Below are 18,721 nucleotides of genomic sequence, written 5' to 3'. Positions count from 1 at the left end.
ATCCCGTCCGGGGTGTGTCCCCTTCAGCCCTACAACCTGTGTTGCCGGGTTAGGCTCCGGCTTGCCGTAACCCTGCTCGGGACAAGCAGTTGTATGTATGTGTGTGTGTGTGTTTGTTTGTTTCCTAAAACAGGTATTTGGAGGTATTATCCCTGGATCGGGGCCTTGGCGTGGCAGAAGGGCTTGCGTGATCTAGGGATCCTCAGAGCTATGTTGTTGGGAGCATTATGCTCCTGGTAGGGTCTCCCATGGTGAACGGGTCTGGAGTGAAGATCCAGACTAACACAATCCGAAAAACCCCTATTGACAATGGGAACAAAAGAACGTTTACCCTGCCCAGAATAGGGTCACTGGGACCTACCCCTGGAGCCTGGCCTCGTGGTAGTGTTCCTAGGCGAGCGTCTGGTGGCCGGGCAGCCCACGTAACCCGGCCGGGCTCAGCCCGAAAAGGCATCGTGGGGGGGGGCATGTGGGCCCACCACCTGCAAGGTCCAGCATGGGGGTCCGGTGCTATGTATACCTGGTGGTGGGAGGGGGCAGGGTGGCGTATGGTGTCACGACCCCTCGCAACGAAAACTGGCTCTTGGTATGTGCAATGTCACCTCACTTGGGGGAAGGAGCCAGAACTGGTGCGGGAGGTTGAGAAATACCAACTAGATATAGTTGGGCTCACCTCCACTCACAGTGTTGGCTCTGGAACCAAACTCCTCGATAAGGGGTGGTCCCTCTCCTACTCAGGAGTTGCACAAGGTGAGAGGCGCCGGGAGGGGGTGGGGATACTCACAAGTACCCGGCTGGCTGCCATCCAGTTGGAGTTTGCCCCAGTGGACGAGAAGGTCGCCTCGATGCAACTTAGGGTCGCAGAGAGGAAAACTTTGACTGTTGTGTGTGCTTATGCACCAAACGGCAGTTCAGAATATTCGGCCTTCTTGGAGAAGGTGGGAGGGGTTCTGGACGGGGCCCCACCTACAGACTCCATTGTCCTGTTGGGGGACTTCAGCGCTCACGTTGGCAATGACTGGGAAATCTGGTGGGGGGTGATTGGGAAGAACGGCCTGCCCGATCTAAATCGAAATGGTGAAATGTTATTGGACTTCTGTGCTAGTCATGGTTTGTCTATAACAAACACCATGTTCGAACACAAGGATGCTCATAAGTGTACTTGGTACCAGAGCTCCTTAGGCCAAAGGTCAATGATCGACTTTGTAGTCGTTTCTTCTGACTTGAGGCCACATGTTTTGGACACTCAGGTGAAGAGAGGTGCTGAGCTGTCAACTGATCACCATCTGGTGGTGAGTTGGATCAGACAGCAGGGAAAACTGATGGACAGATTCGGTAGGCCTAGACGTTTAATGAAGGTGTGCTGGGAACGACTGTCAGAGGACCTCATCCAGAATGATTTTAACTCACACCTCCGGAAGAGCTTCTCCCATGTCCTGGAAGGGGTAGGGAATGGACCCTGTTCAAAACCTCCATTGTGGAAGCAGCCAGGCACAGCTGTGGCCAAAAGCTTGTTGGTGCCACCCAGAGCGGCAATCCGAGAACCCGCTGGTGGACGCCGGTGGTGAGGGAAGCCGTCAAGCTGAAGAAGGAGGCCTTTTGGGCCTGGTTGGCTCTGGGGACTCCTGACTCAGCAGACAGGTACCGGCAGGTGAAAAAGGCAGCAGCGGCTGCGGTTGCAGAAGCAAAATCCCGGGCACGGGAGGAGTTTGGAGAGGCCATGGAAAACGACTATCGGTCGGCTTCAAAGAGGTTCTGGAGAATTATCCGGCAGCTCAGAAGGGGTCGGAGGTGTTTCGCCCAGGCTGTGCTCAGCAAGGGTGGAGAAACTCTGACCTCCGATGAGGATATTGTCGGGAGGTGGAAGAAGCACTTTGAAGAACTCTTAAACCCGAGTGATATGCCTCCATTACAGGAGTCAGGGCCAGAGGGTTTCGGGCTGTCAGAGTCCATTTCCCAGGTGGAAGTCACTGAGGTAGTTGGTAAGCTCGACAGTGGCAAAGCACCGGGGCTGGATGAGTTCCGCCCGGAAATGCTTAAGGCCCTGGATGTTGCAGGGCTGTCATGGTTGACATGCCTCTGCAATGTTGCATGGACCTCGGGGACAGTGCCCTTGGATTGGTAAACTGGGGTGGTGGTCCCTATCTTTAAGAAAGGGGACCGGAGAGTGTGTGCTAACTATCATCACAGTTCTCAGCCTCCCTGGGAAAGTCTATGCCGGGGTGCTGGAGAGGAGGCTCTGGCCGATAGTTGAACCTCAGATTGAAGAGGAACAATGCAGATTCCGCCCTGGCCGTGGAACAGGGGACCAGCTTTTTACGCTCTCACAGATCATTGAAGGGGCATGGGAATTTGCTAATCCAGTCTACATGTGTTTTGTGGACTTGGAGAAGCCCTATGACCGTGTTCTCCAGGAAATTCTGTGGGACGTGCTTTGGGAGTATGGGGTACCGGGGCCACTACTGCGGGCCATTCGGTCCTTGTACATACGGAGCAAAAGCTGTGTCCGCATACTCGGCATTAAGTCAAGCCTGTTCAGTGTGGGTGTTGGACTCCGCCACGGTTGTGCCTTGTCTCCACTCCTGTTTGTGGTTTTCATGGACAGGATATCAAGGCGCAGTCGATGTCAGGAGGGCATTTTGTAGGGGAGTCGGAAGGTGACGTCTCTGCTTTTTGCAGATCATGTTGTCCTTTTGGCACCGTCACATGGCTGCCTCCAGCATGCACTGGAACGGTTTGCACCCGAGTGTGAAGCGGTGGGGATGAGGATCAGCACCTCAAAGTCTGAGTCCATGGTTCTCTCACGGAAAAGGATGGTATGCCCCCTCCAGGTAAGGGGAGAGTTTTTGTCCCAGGTGGAGGAGTTCAAGTATCTTGGGGTTTTTTTCACGAGTGAGGGAAGAAGGGAGCATGAGATTGGCCACAGACTGGGAGCAGTGGCAGCAGTAATGCGGTCGCTGTACCGGACTGTAGTGGTGAAGGGGGAGCTGAGCCATAAGGTGAAGCTCTCTATTTACCGGTCGATCTACATCCCTACCCTCACCTATGGTCATCAACTCTGGGTGATGACCGAAAGAATAAGATCGCGGATACAAGCAGCCGAAATGAGTTTTCTCCGCAGGGTGCTGGGACTCACTCTCCGTGACAGGGTGAGGAGTTCGGACATCCAGGAGGAGCTCAGAGTAGAGCCGCTACTCCTTCACATTGAGAGGATCCAGTTGAGGTGGTTTTGGCATCTGATAAGGATGCCCCCTGGACGCCTCCCTCTGGAGGTATACCAGGCACGGCCAACTGGGACGAGGCCCCGAGGTCGGCCCAGGACCCGCTGGAGGGATTAAATCTCACAGTTGGCCTGGGAACGGCTGGGGATCTCCCATGTTGAGCTGGAGGAAGTTGTGGGGGACAGGGGCGGCTGGGCCTTTCTCCCTGCTGCCACCACGACCCTTTAGGATAAGTGGGACAGAAGATGGATGGATGGATGGAAGGAAAATAGCAGATGCATTTTTTTTCATGAAAAGAAAATTACATAGCTAACATATTACATACAGTAGATGGCCACCAGAATGCAGCATTTATAAAAGTATTTTATATGGACTACTTTATCCTTCAACTGCTGTGAATGCAGGATGCCTTAATATTTTACGGTGCTCCACTGCTGTGTGTTTAACATGAAATAATATGCTATTTTGGTGCACTTTGACATATTTCCATTCAGTGCTTTTTCCTTTTTCACCCTATTTAATCATATATTTCTATGCTCTGCATGCCGCTGTCATCCTTCATTTTTTCTGATGTTATATGTTTTAATGATTACTTTTAGTTGCATGTTATAGCGCAGTTGCAGAAACATCTCAGTGTTATAAACAAACAGTGTAATACAGATTTTCAAAGAAATTAACAAGAGATATTGTCCTAATGGCTGGTGTCTTTTTCTTCAGTTTAACTGATGACTAGGAAATCCTGATATGACCAGGAAACATGTACTCAAAAATGAAGATTGTAACCTCAACATAACTATTAGCTGACCAATCATGATTCAAATTTGCCTGTACCAGTTCAGGAGGGATCAATATCCCATATTCATAATGAGGACCTGGCTCCAAAGTTAATTGGGGTGCGTGATTTTGTGGAGTTGCTGCATTTGTTGTGGGTGAAGGGCATCTGACATGTGTGTATAAGGGGCTAGTCTGGGACACCAGACTGCACTGTTGAACCTTCCTGAGGTGTCGTGGGCTAAATTCAATGAAACACCAATGAAGGGAGGTGCCCACTTGGCACCCTCAAAGAAATATCCATGTTGGCACCCTGTAATTGATTTGATTGTTTTGGCTGGAAATTAAGATGCTTGGTCTTGAGTCATAGAGATGTATAATGGTAATGCTGGATGTTTTCTCTGTGGCTTCATGGTGAAATCAGTTGGATGGGGTCTTTGTGTACAGTCATTGTAGTATGAGCATGGGGGTATCTTGTCCTGTGTATGTTGAATGGCTGTGAATGACTCGTGTGTGTATGTGTGTGGGGGGGTGGGGAGGGAGTTTGGGGGGGGGTGGTGGTACAGAGGCTGAATGAGAAAATCCAACAAGTTTGTTACACAGGTCAGCTTGTTATAAAGGTCAACTGGAAAAGGTCCATACCCTTCTGATGGCCAATCTGGCACACTTTGTACCTAAAACTCTTTACCTGCTGTGAAATGTATTTTATTTATCTGATCTGTATGATGTTTCGAAGAAAAGTATCTATGTAAATGTAAACAGTTTTCTACTGAACAAATCAAAAGTGAAGAGAACTATCAACAGAGGGATGAGGAAATTGGTAACTAATTTAAAAATGAATGAATTAATTAAAATTACATAAGTAAATCCCTCCATCATTTACACAGGTGAATAGTTTGAATATTTCAGTGTAATATTTTATAATTATAGATTTAAAGTTTAAAAGATTTTAATATTTGTTTAGAAAGTTCATGTCTAAACACAGGTTAAAAACTGAGCTTTTAAAGAATAATTACTTCATATTCCTGACATTGTACAAAATATGAAGTAATGTCATAAATGATGTAATATCTATCAGGGCGAAACTCAAGTTAGCAGAGGAACTGTCTGGGAATAAAAATGATGTTAACTGGACTGCATGCCAGTGAAAACTCTCCAACACAGATACTCCCTATATTTTAATATTTTATCAATTTTAACATGAGAAGAGTGTAAGTTTTGGAATACTTTCCTGCAGACTATAGTATTAACATCAAACCCCATTGCTGAAAGGTCACAAATCTGTGGAGTCTCTTTAGTTTTTAAAAATTTAGAAAAGATAGCCAGAAGTTGCTATGCTCTTTTTTGTTTTGTTAATAACATGTAAGAGTTTCAACAACCAATCAGTCACATAGACAGCTGTTAGCACAGGAGTTTGAGCTGCTCCCTTTGTATCCACATATTGCTGGTTTGATCCCCACTTCTGGCTGTAGTACCCCTGAGCAAGGTACTTACACTAAAATTAATTCAGTATAATACCCAGGTGTATAAATGTGTAAACTGTAACCTTAGCATTGTAAGTAGCTTTGGAGAAAAGCATCAGGTAAATGTAATCATTCTCTCACTCTTATTACTATTCCACAAACCAAAGGCATATTTTCTATGCGAAACAGTTTTTTCTTTTGGTTAATTTTTATTTTTATTTTTTTAATCTTGTTATTCCATTGCAGCAACATGAATACTTTAACTGCAACTGGCTGTTCCATCATTTCTAATCTGCTTTCCATCAATTTATTGTCACGTCCACGCCCACAACGCAACCGACAGCACCAGATGATGCTCCTGCACCTGTTTGATCACTCACCCTTTAAAAGCCTCTCCTCAGTTCCCATGCCATTACGGAATCTCATCATGGACAACTGCCCTTCTTTGTGACAGTTTGCTTACACGCTTTGTTAGCTCTCACTTCACGTTCTCCGGTTTTCGACTCCTAGCTTCGTTTCACGACCACGGATCCTCGTTCCTGTCCTGTTCGCCGCTCGACCGACCCTTTGCTAAGTCCCCTGACCTTGCTCATGGATCTTCGCTCTGACCCTGACACCGAGAACTTGCCTCATCCCTCGACTCCGGACGAACGACGTTGCACTTGCGTCCAGCCATCCCAGCTCCCTATGTTTTTCGTGACATTTATTTCCTACCAATTTTCAAAAATACAATGAGCGACAATTTAAAGAGCTTAACATATTTCAAAAAAATATTCTTTCTGAAATAATTTGTGTTATGAAACAAATGAATTAGGGCTTAACTGTAAAATTAAACTATTCCTGTAGATTGTGCAAGTGCCAATGCTTCTGCCTTTAATGGCTTCAAAGGGACAAGTAATGCTTACATTACATTAAAACATTAAGAGCACAATATTCTGTGGCTGTGCTTCATGTCAAATTAAAGCATAAACACAGTTTTTATTTGTAGTCCCCACAAACGTATTTACCAGTAATGGAACCCCCACACAATAGTCCTTGCTTTCAAACAGTAGTTCCCTTCTATGCCCTAGTCAAGGTCCCCCCCAAGGTCACAATTCACACACTAGCCGGTCAGCATTTTAGAGGCATGCTCCTTTGTACCGAGATAAGGAACCAGTAGGTTAAAAGCATTTGGGACACTAGTACACTGCCAGAGACTATTTCTTTACAGCACAGCGTACAGAAAGTGCCAATGTGTAGCTGGATTCAGTGAGTTGCGGCATTAGTGAAATTAAATTCTGTAAGTAGAATTCTCAACTTAGGCAAATGAAAGGACAAGCATTGACAGAATTACTGGCTTCTCAAATAATATTATACACCCCACCCAATACCACACTTGCCAACACTCAGGACAAAAACTAGCCAGTAGTTATTTGTCAGAAAATAGGAAAGGTTTTTATTTGGAATCATTTATTAGCACATTTTACAAAGAATTTTATACCTTTGTCCGTCTTGCGCACATCTATATTATGTCAAGTGCAGCAACGAAGACTTACTCATCCATCCATAATACTCTTTGCTGGTCATCATTAATCCAATGTTTATGTTCTTTTGCCCATTTGAATATGTTCTTTTCATTTGCCAATTTCAGATATGGCTTTTTCTTTGAAATTTTACCTCTAAGGCCAGCACCCCCAAATTGCCTTATTGCTGCAGATGGCACTGTTGTCTGGAATATATTATTTAAGGAAACAGCGAGCTGAGCACCTTTGAGGGGTCTGTTCTGAAAACTGTAGACTCTGAGGTACTTGTCCTCTTGTGCAGTTGTACATCCAGTCATTCTGCTTCATCTTAGATCCTGGTTAAATAAAGTTTGCCATCTTGAGTCAAGACAGTAGTGAAGACCATTGTATGAAATATTCAAGTCCTTAGAAATCTGATGCATAAAATAACCTTAGATTGACTAAAAAAATTAGACTGACGTGTTTCTGGAGAAAGGTGTTTCATTTTGGCCATTTTTAAATTTCAAATGAACTTCAGGAAAGCCAATATCTCAAAATCTGACAAAATGCAATTTACTTGCATTCTTTAACAGAATAGCAGGTTTCAGCTGTGCTAACAATTACAAAGGTTTCCCTACCATTAGAATTTACCATTGGAACACTGGAGTAATAGCAGCTGAAAATGGGGCTTTGCAGTCATATAAGAATAATATATTATAAATATAATATAGTTTTATATATATTATATATAAATATAATAAGTTCATAAATTATAAATCTGAATATTAAGAATCTTCATGGCAACATCTGGCTGTGTTAGGGTTACGTTAGCTTTAGGTTAGGATTACATTAGGGTTAGGTTAGCTTTAGGTTAGGGTTGTATTAGGGTTAGGTTAGGGTTAAAAGTATTGGTAATGGTTGACTAAAAAAAAAAAAAACAGACTGATGTGTTTCTGGAGAAAGGTGTTTCATTTTGGCCATTTTTAAATTTCAAATGAACTTCAGGAACACCAATAGTAAGGGTTAAAAACCTTATCCTCTGTTCCTTGTCCCTTGATTTTGACATCCAAGGCTCCCAATTCCAGCATCGCTTCCTTGACTTCGCATTCGCCCCGAGAACCACATCTGCACATCGACAAACCCACGCCTGTCCCCAACCACGCCTCTTGCCTGTGTCAGTAATAAAAATCTCTCACTTGGGTCCACAGAGACTCCTCGTCATTGACATTTTCTGGGTGATTCCAACTTTTTGGAAAAAAATTGAGTTTGTTCAGTCAAACTCTCCAGTAAAATACAAACTGTACTGTGGTATGTAAAAACTTTGGCACAGGAAATTATGGTGATCACAGTGATGCTGTAAGTACTCATTAAAACCAGCCTAAGCATAATGTTACCCGAGTACCATATGAAATAATCGAAGGTGGCAACTGAGACTTGACAGGAGAGAGCAAGAGAGGAGCAGAGTTAGATTGCATAGCTTGGCTCCACACCCTTCTATAAACCCCACCCAGTAACACTGGCATCAGAACATTACCCCCAAGTTCCTTCTTTTTTCCTATTTTTTAAATTACAGGTAGCAAATGTTAGGTTGGTGGTCACAAAATAAAATTGCACTTAAAATGAACAACGTCAAAATAGACAAGTGAATAAAATTCCTGTTATGACTGTGTCACATTTCTTGTGAGGTACTGTCAGAACGCAAGCACAGAGATCGTATGAGCAGCTACTTTGGTAGGCACCAGGAACTGAAGTGGCTTACCAAGAGTGCTTAGATGGTGCATTGGAGAATTAACCTGAGGAATGACACTCAGAAAACAAAAATATGTCCAAGCAGCTTGGCCAACTTCATGGTTTGGAAAGCAAGGAGTGTGGTCAGAAGAGTCAGCAGAGCTAAGTCTGCTTCTTTTAAAGACTGTTTTAATGTGACACAGGTGTTCATCAGGTATGTGGAATTACCTCTAATGATCTTCCTATGTGGTCCATTGGTGTAATTTCCCTGAGGTCGTGGCAGACATTGCTGCTAAGAACAGGTTTTTTCTAAACAAATCTGTCAGAGACCCATAAACTTGACCGGTTGTTTGCTCCACAATTTTCTTGAAAAATGTAGCTTTGGAAAAAACACCGTCAGTGGGTCATGTGGATGTTTTTGGAAATACACAGCTATCTAAAATTACAAAAAAAAAAAATATAAACAAAACCCAGTTTTCACAAGGGCTCAGTTTAAAGAAGAAAGCACCAGCACACAAAAAGGGACCAAAAGAACTATACTGAATTTCAGTCAAGAGTTTCCAGCATTAAGGACTAGGTGTGGTCAAAGATATCTAAGATATATAAGACAACAAAGGGAGATAGGTAGTGTATGAAAAATATGAGTGCATAAGTGGTGTACATGAAATGTCCTGTTTTGTATTTACAAAGCAATTGCTGCATTGTGTTTTATACTTAAAACTCTGAAAGTCCACCCCTTGCTGCCTAATGCCTGGTCACTCACTGAACATCTTGGTATGTAACAACCTTTTGTGAAATTGCCTTGTGCCAAGTGTAATGTTGTACGTTTTGTCAAGAAAGTATATTTGCTGTCTTGAGAACTGAGACTGGGTAGTGCTGGGTGCTAGGGCTGAAGGACTGGCTGCAAGTTTTTACCACTGTTTCTCTGAAACCTGGACTTGCTGTACACCTCCTCACCCATTGGCTGGTGTACTGTCAAACACAGTGAAATATGGGCCAGCACCAGGGGTTTCAAGACAGAATCTCTCAGTAGATTCCATGTAGAGTCAGACACATAGCAGAAGCTGTATTATCTTCATAAGCATGGCTGGCAGTTGTTGGACATCAAAATTTTTATTTTTCTCCATGGCTTGAAGTGAAAAGTTTCCAGTTAGATAGGAAATTAGAAAAGATTGCTCATTAAAACTTTGGATGATTTTATTGTTGGAATCTTATCTCGATTATTTTTTTTCACATTTTTGTGCACAAAAAAGTTCTTTGCAATTGCAATAAATATAGAATGGATGTAGAAAGTATTCACCCCTCTGACTGTTAGAACAATTGGCTCTTACAACCAAAACATTTTGATGGCCCATAATCATTTCCACTATAAAAGGGAAGTAAATGTAAAAAATTCTTCATCCCATTAGTTATTTATTATTATTATTTTTATTTTTATTTTTTATGAGCGCTCTTCTCACACAGTGACACAGAGCGCTTTAACAAAGGCATACAGCAAGAAAAATTGATACAAACAAAGAAGACAGTCAACTAATGGCTACCATGATGAAGAACTTATTATAGAGCTACAAGTATACCTACTGGCCACCAGGGAAAGGAACAAAAACTCCCAAGAAGGTTGAGGGAGAAAAAAAACCTCTGGGGGTCCATGGGCCAGTGGTTGCCCACCCCTCCGGGGCATTCTAGAAAGTAACAATTTGCAAGCCAGTGTTTAACAAGTAATTATAATGTTGGTAGTTGGTAGTTCAAGCTTTTGATATTTGGTAACAGGTATTTTACTACATTCTTCCACATATTTGCCCTGCAGTGCTTCGTAGCAATGAATAGGAGCAGATCAACAGGGAATTACCTTGCTGTCATCAGGAATATTCCAGTAACATGGGTGATCTCACATATTTTGACTAGATCTCTCAGCATAGTAGGCTGACAGAAGAATCATTGTGGGCTTTTGACAATGTATTATGTGCCCTCATCATTACTTTAAACCAGTTATAATTTTTGTTTGTATTAGAGAATGATCATTTATTTTATTTATTTGTTATTTATAAATTTTTTTGCTGCATTTCCTATAAATATCAGTAAGTAAAATATAAGTTTTTTGACATGGATAGTGTCATGGATGTTTATGTGCAGCTGACTTTAACACTGAAAAGTGTGTACCCTGTGGAGTTTATACCGATCATGTAGCGTCCGGACGGGAGTCCGACATGGACGCGCGTTGCTATTACGTCCAAACACGGATGAAACGTAAAATGACCTCATGTGCAGGGTGATGTTAAAAGTGCACTGTGCGTACTGTAAGACACCCGGTGGAAGTGAAACAGGAAACACGAGACCAGGAAACACACACGGTGTTTGAACTACGGTGAACAGTGAAACGCTACTCTGTGAGTATGACCCCAACCCCGAGACGTGACGAAATACCAGACTGGAACACTGGACCAGGACTGGAGAACAAGATGCAGGAACTGACAGGACGGGCACTCGGGACTGGAACATGAACATCTAGGAAACAGACTGAGGGAACAAGAGACTACTAATCGCCAAGAGAGCACAATAAAATGGCTGATTAAGAATCCACAATTGGTTCTGCTCCGCTGGCTCCTTTTATACCTCCGTGTCCTATGAGACTGTGAGGTTCCGTGGGTGTTACCTAGTGGCACTGAGTGGCACCGCCTCTGACCAGGAGGGGCAGTGACCTTGTGGGACGTGACAGATCAGCCACAACATTAAAACCACTGACAGGTGAAGTGAATAACATTGATTATCTTGATACAATGGCACCTGTCAAACGGTGGGATATATTAGGCAGCGAATGAACAGTCAGTTTTTGAATTTGATGTGTTGGAAGCACGAAAAATGGGCAAACATAAGGATCTGAGCAACTCTGACAAAGGCCAAATTGTGATAGCTGGACAACTGGCTCAGAGCATCTCCAAACTGGCATGTCTTCTGCGGGGGTTTCCAGTATGCAGTGATTAGTACCTACCAAAAGTGGTCCAAAGAAGGACAACCAGTTAACCAACGACAGGGTAATAGGCACCCAAGGCTTATTGATGCACATGGAGAGCGAAAGCTAGGCTGTCTGGTCCGATTCCACAGAAGAGCTACTGTAGCACAAATTGCTGAAAACCTTAATGCTGGTCAAGACAGAAAGGTGTCACAACACACAATGCATCACAGCTTGCTGTGTAGCCACAGACTGGTCAGAGTGCCCATGCTGACCCCTGTCCACTGCTGAAAGTACCTGCAATGGGCACATGACCATCAGAACTGGACCATGGAGCAAAAGAAGAAGGTTGCCTGGTCTGATGAATCAAGTTTTCTTTTAGATCACATGGACAGCTGGATGCGTGTGTGTTGTTTACCGGATGAGATGGCAGCAAGATGCACTATGGGGAAAAAAGGCAAGCTGGCAGAGGCGGTGTGATGTTCTGGGCAATGTTCTGCTAGGAAACCTTGGGTCTTGGCATACATATGGATGTTACTTTGACATATACAAGCTACCTAAAGACTGTTGCAGACCACGTACACCCCTTTAAGGCAATGATATTCCCTGATGGCAGTGGTCCTGCCACACTGCAAAAATTGTTCAGGAATTGTTTGAAGAACATTACAAAGAGTTCAAGGTGTTGACTTGGCCTCCAAATTCCCCAGATCTAAATTTGATCAAGCATCTGTTGGATGTGCTAGAAAAACAAGTCTGATCCATGGAGGCCCCACCTTGCAACTTAGAAGACTTAAAGGATCTACTGCTAGCATCTTGGTGCCATATACCACATGACACCTTCAGAGGTCTTGCGGAGTCCATGCCTCAATGGGTCAGGGCTGTTTTGGTGGCAGGAGGGGGAATTACACAATATTAGGCAGGTGGTTTTAATGTTTTGTCTGATTAGTGTATACACACAAAGAAACAGAAAGGCTTTTTGTCATGTCTAGAAGACATTATTAGTTAATTTTTAGAGTTTTGTAATGTTTTTGTTTGTCGAAAAATTTCATTCAAAAATCAAGCGCATCGCTTCCTGTTTGTCAGACCAGGAAAGGCAAGGAAGCCACATGGTCAGCAGCACAAGGATCTGATCGCATCCACAGCTAAGGACTGAGAAATCAATGTCATAAGTGACTGGATTTCATCATTTAGAGTCTTAAGATAGGATATTAAGAATTATTTCATAAAAATATAGAACAATTTACGTTCTAAGAATGTTTTTACAAACAAACATGTACATGTAAGATGTGTGGTTATGTTAATGTTTGCCACATCTATATAATGTTTTGTTATGTAATATAATGATACAGACTATTTTTGTAAACTGATTTTCTTTATTTTTTTTGTATTTTGGTCACAGTTTTCACTCCATGTCTTGGTAAAGGAGTCATCAGCAAAGTCTCAAAAAATACAACGACGACTCGTCTCTTTATCTTGAATGGAGTTTAGCTTGGTGTTTAGTCTGTGGTTGTTACACCTTGACGAGAACACTAGACTTTTATTGATCTATTTGTAAAATCCCAAATTTACTAAGCGCAATATCTTAAACACTATATATTTAATGGCTCCAAATGCAAAAATTATAACCGCTGACCTATTTTTCCTAATAAAATCCAGTGGGTCAATGGCATTACAAAGCTGCATGTTTTTTAACATTATGAAAATGCATCTAGGTTGTATAGATGGAGTTATAAATGTCTCTCTTTTGTCAAGTATTACACTCTTTGAAGACCATCAGTTTGCTCTGGCCAAATGGAAACTTAATGACAAACAGCAAAATGCAAATATTTTAGATATGCACATCTACCAAACAGCAAGAGAAGATATTACTCAATCGCACTAAAACACAGATGATGTAAGGAAGGGACAAAGGAAAAATGAAATTGCACATTAGTGCAAGATGACACAGGCTCAGAGGAAGCAGTTGGCATAGAGTGACTGTCTTTCAGATGAAGACAAGCCAGCATGGCCATAAGGACACCATCATTATGTTTAGTTATTTAGCTGATTTTCTCCAAAGCAACTTACAATGTAAAGGGGGGTTATAGTTATTACAACTTTTTAATTATTTACTTATCTTGGTAATTTTACAAGAGCAATTGAGGATAAACAGCTTGCTCAAGGGTACTACAACAAGAGGTGGGAATTGATCCTACAACCTTTGGGTCTAAGGGGAGTAATCCTAACCACTATGCTACCATCCATCTTCTGATTTCTTTGGTATGCCATAGCTTCCTCATTTGTCCTGTTTCTGCTCGGCCCTTGTGCACCTACAGAAGTAACTGCAAAAACAAAGAGAACTTCCTAGAGGAACTGGCTGCTTGCTATCATGGACCATGAGATCTACACATTTGCTCATCCAGGACAAATTCAAATTACAAGCAAATTGTATAGTCATGTGTTACCCATTTGACAGATTACATTTTTTAGTTCTCCTTTAAAAGTGTTCAGACAGCCTAAAGGTTCACTTGGAGGATCCACTGACATAGTTTCCTGAGAGTATAATTATCAGACAACTGGAATGGAAACATCTAGATGGAGGAAACAGGAATTTTTCTTCTTGTAGTGATTACAAGTGTTATTAATATGGAGTTTTGTATTTGTAGTCTAAAAGATAGAACAGCAGAAGCATCAAAAAAATACATTAACTTTTGAATGCAAGTCAAAGGACACAGTTAACTGTAATTAAAGACTTTCTCACTTGGTGTCTAATCCCACTACTTTTTTGAAATACCTTTATCAGAATCAGAATCAGAACGAGCTTTATTGCCAAGTATGTTCGCACATACAAGGAATTTGTCTTGGTGACAGGAACTACCACAGCACAGACAGAATGACAGTGACAAGACAGGTGAAAAGATAGAGTATGTGAGCAAGGGATAAAAGATATTTAAAAATATAAAGTACCCAATATACAAAAATAGTCACTAGATACAAATGCAAGGGAGTGTAAGAGAAATGTGATAAATAGTTATAAATATAAATAAAAATAGCATTATGTATTGCACGGTTTACTCTCTAGGGGAGAGATTTAGGTGTTCATGAGGTAGATGGCCTGAGGAAAGAAACTTTTCTTATGCCTGGTTGTCCTGGTGCTCAGTGCTCTGTAGCGCCGGCCAGATGGCAAGGGTTCGAAGAGGAAGTGGCCTGGATGTGAGGGGTCTAGAATGATTTTGCTAGCTCTTTTACTGACTCTGGACGAGTGCAGTTCTTGGAGAGCTGGGGGGGATGTGCCGATGATTCTTCCAGCAGTTCGAACTATCCGCTGCAGTATTCTGATGTCTGACTTCGTAGCTGAGCCGAACCAGACAGTCATAGAGGTGCAGAGGACGGACTCAATGACTGCAGAGTAGAATTGCAGCAGTAGCTCCTGTGGCAGGTTGAACTTCCTCAGCTAACGAAGGAAGTACAACCTCTGCTGGGCCTTCTTCACAATGGAGTCTATGTGGGGCTCCCACTTCAGGTCCTGTGAGATGGTGGTGCCCAGGAACCTGAATGACTCCACTGTTGCCACAGTGCTGTTCATGATGGTGAGTGGGGATAATGCTGAGGTGTTTCTCCTGAAGTCTACGATCATCTCCACTGTTTTGAGCGTGTTCAGCTCCAGGTTGTTATAAGTGCACCAGACAGCCAGCTCTTGGACCTCCTGTCTATAAGCAGACTCGTCGCCATTCCGGATGAGGCCGATGAGTGTGGTGTCGTCTGCAAACTTCAGGAGTTTGACAGAGGGGTCTTTTGCGGTGCAGTCGTTGGTGTACAGGGAGAAGAGCAGTGGGGAGAGCACACATCCCTGGGGGGCTCCAGTACTGATTGTACGAGTTTCGGATGAGAATTTTCCTAGCCTCACTATCTGCTGCCTGTCTGTCAGAAAGTTGGTGATCCACTGACAGATGGAGGTGGGCACGGAGAGTTGGGTTAATTTGGACAGGAGGAGGTGTGGGATGATGGTGTTGAAGGCTGAGCTGAAGTCCACGAACAGGATTCTCGCATAAGTCCCTGGTTTGTCCAGATGTTGCAGAATGTAGTGCAGTCCCATGTTGACTGCATCATCCAAAGACCTGTTTGCTCGGTAAGCAAACTGCAGGGGGTCCAGCAAGGGTCCAGTGATGTCTTTCAGGTAGTCCAACACCAGTTTTTCAAGTGACTTCATGACCACAGACGTTAGGGCGACAGGTCTGTAGTCATTAAGTCCTGTGATTTTGGGTTTCTTTGGGATGGGGATGATGGTGGAGCATTTGAAACAGGAAGGAACTTCGCACATCTCCAGTGATCTGTTGAAGATCTTTATGAAGATAGGGGCCAGCTGGTCAGCACAGGTTTTTAGGCAGGCCGGTGAGACATCGTCTGGGCCTGGTGCTTTCCTTGTCTTCTGTCTGAGAAAGACCCGACGCACCTCCTCTTCACAGATCAAAGGTGCAGGAGGGGGGAAGGTGGGGGTTGCTGGAGGTGTTAATTCATTCGTGGAGAGAGGGTCTGAATGGGTGTGGGGTGTGAGACAGGGTTTATCAAACCTGCAATAAAATTCATTCAACTCGTCGGCTAGTTGTTGAGTTGACACGGTGCCGGGGGGTGGTGTCTTGTAATTTGTGATGTCTTTCGTGCCTTTCCACACTGACACAGGATCGTTGGCTGAAAACTGTTTCTTCAGCATTTCAGAGTAGTTTCTCTTAGCCACTCTGATCTCTTTTGCCAGTGTGTTTTTGGCCTGTTTATACAAGACTCCGTCCCTGTTCTTGTAGGCGTCTTCTTTGGCCTGACGAAGCTGTCTGAGTTTTGCAGTGAACCACGGTTTGTCATTGTTGTATGTTAAACGAGTCCTGGTAGGGATTCACATATCCTCGCAGAAACTGATATATGATGTTACAGAGTCTGTGAGCTCATCCAGATCAGTAGCAGCAGCCTCAAAAACACTCCAATCAGTGCACTCGAAGCAGGCTTGTAAGTCCTGCTCTGCTTCCCCAGTCCATCTTTTAACAGTTCTTATTACAGGTTTAGCTGATTGCAGTTTCTGCCTGTAGGTCGGTATAAGATGAACCAGGCAGTGATCAGAGAGCCCCAAAGCTGTCCGTGGGACAGAGTGATATGCATCCTTTATTCTTGTGGTGTAACAGTGGTCCAGTATATTACTGTCTGTGGTAGGACATGTAACGTGCTGTCTGTATTTTGGCAGTTCACGGGAGAGATTTGCTTTATTAAAGTCCCTGACAACGATTATAACATAGTCCGGGTGTTGTTGCTCTGTGTCTGTGATCTGATTGGCCAGCTGTTGCAGCACTGCGTTCACACACACTTGCGGTGGAATATAAACACTTATGAGAATGAACGAGGAAAACTCCCGCGGCAAGTAGAAAGGCTTACAGTTGATGAAGAGCACTTCTAGATCGGGACAGCACGTCTTCTTCAACGCTGTTACATCTGTACACCACCTTTCGCTGATGTAGAAGCATGTCCCACCGCCACGTGATGTCCCTGCTGATTCCGCGTCGTGATCCGCTCTGAACAACTGGAAGCCCGGCAGATGTAGCGCACTGTCCAGGATGGCTTCATTCAGCCAGGTTTCCGTGAAGCACAGAGCAGCAGAGTTTAAAAAGTCCTTGTTTCTTTGGGACAGGAGGAAAAGTCCGTCCATTTTGTTGGGTAAGGAGCGGAGGTTCACCAGATGGATACTAGGCAGCGCTGTTCTAAAGTCGTGCTTTCGGAGCTTGACAAGCGCACCGGCTCGCTTTCCACGCTTGCGCAGCGCCGCTGCACCTCCGACTATAATGTCCAACAAAACGTCAGAATAATTGAAAACTGGTAAAATGTCGGGTGGTGTGTACTGCCGAATGTTCAGCAGTTCTTCCCTGGTAAAACTGATCGTCGGAGTATAACTAAAGACAGGGCAAACTAACAAAAACAGTAAAACAACTGTGGCGCTCCACACCGAGGCGGCCGTTCGTGGCACCATCATGATAAGAAAAAAAATTATATCGTTCTGTTCTGCGGAGCAGGTGGTTCCGGACCATCCTCCACAGGCGGGCGCTCTCACTGTGAGAAGTTTCCACGGCCGGGACAGGACTCTGGAGTTTCTCTAGGGAACAGAACAGGCTGGTAACCTAAAACATATTGGAAGGGCAAGATACCGGTGGACGTATGCTGTGTGGCGTTGTGGGCATACTCTGCCCACGCCAGGTAGCGAGCCCATTGGTGTGGCCGCTGGGAACAGTAGGCTCGGAGATACCTCGCTATATCCTGATGCAGGCGTTCAACTTGGCCGTTGGCCTGCGGGTGGTACCCAGAGGTAAGGCTAACCATTTCTCCGAGCTGCCTCCAAAAGGCCTTCCATACTTGGGAGGTGAACTGGGGTCCCTGATCTGAAACAATATCTTCGGGAAGTCCGTACAGCTTAAAGACATGCTCGAATAGGATCTCAGCGACCTCAAAAGCAGTGGGCAACTTTGGAAGAGGCACTAGTCTGTAGGCCTTGAAGAAGCGATCTATAACAGAGAGTATGACTGTCTTACCCTCGGAGGCTGGCAGGTCAACTAGGAAGTCCAGAGTAACATGGGTGCAGGGTCTGGTCGGTGTAGGCAGGGGTTCCAGGAGACCTGCTGCCTCTTTGGGCAGGGTTCGGGTCTGAGCGCAGGCCTGGACGAAGTCCCGAGATCGGACACCGAAGGCCAAAGGAATCGTCCCTGTAACAGAGAAGGGGTGCGCCGGATACCGGGATGCCCTGCCTCTGGGGCCTCATGTGCCCATTTCATCACTGCTGTGCAGAAGGAACTAGGCACATAAACTCATCCTGCAAGTTTCCCAGGAGGTTCAGGCTCACTATCCTGGGCTTCTTGTAGGTCTTGGAGAAGTTGCCATTGGACCGGACCTACCCCACATCCCTTGGGTAAGAACATAGTACAGAGGGCTAGACAAAGAACATGGTCAGGAAATACAAAGGCAAAGTTTGATTTCAGAAAAGGTTCACTATAACACTACCCAAGAAGAACCAAGGGTTGCAAAACAAGGTTCTGCATCCAGGCAGCCTCGGCGTCCCTCTTTATACTTGTTTCCATTAGGAAACGGCAGGTGTTGCCA

The sequence above is a fragment of the Scleropages formosus genome, chromosome 13 (assembly GCF_900964775.1).
Source record: "Scleropages formosus chromosome 13, fSclFor1.1, whole genome shotgun sequence".
NCBI lineage: Eukaryota > Metazoa > Chordata > Actinopteri > Osteoglossiformes > Osteoglossidae > Scleropages > Scleropages formosus.
Note: the sequence above shows the minus strand (reverse complement) of the source record.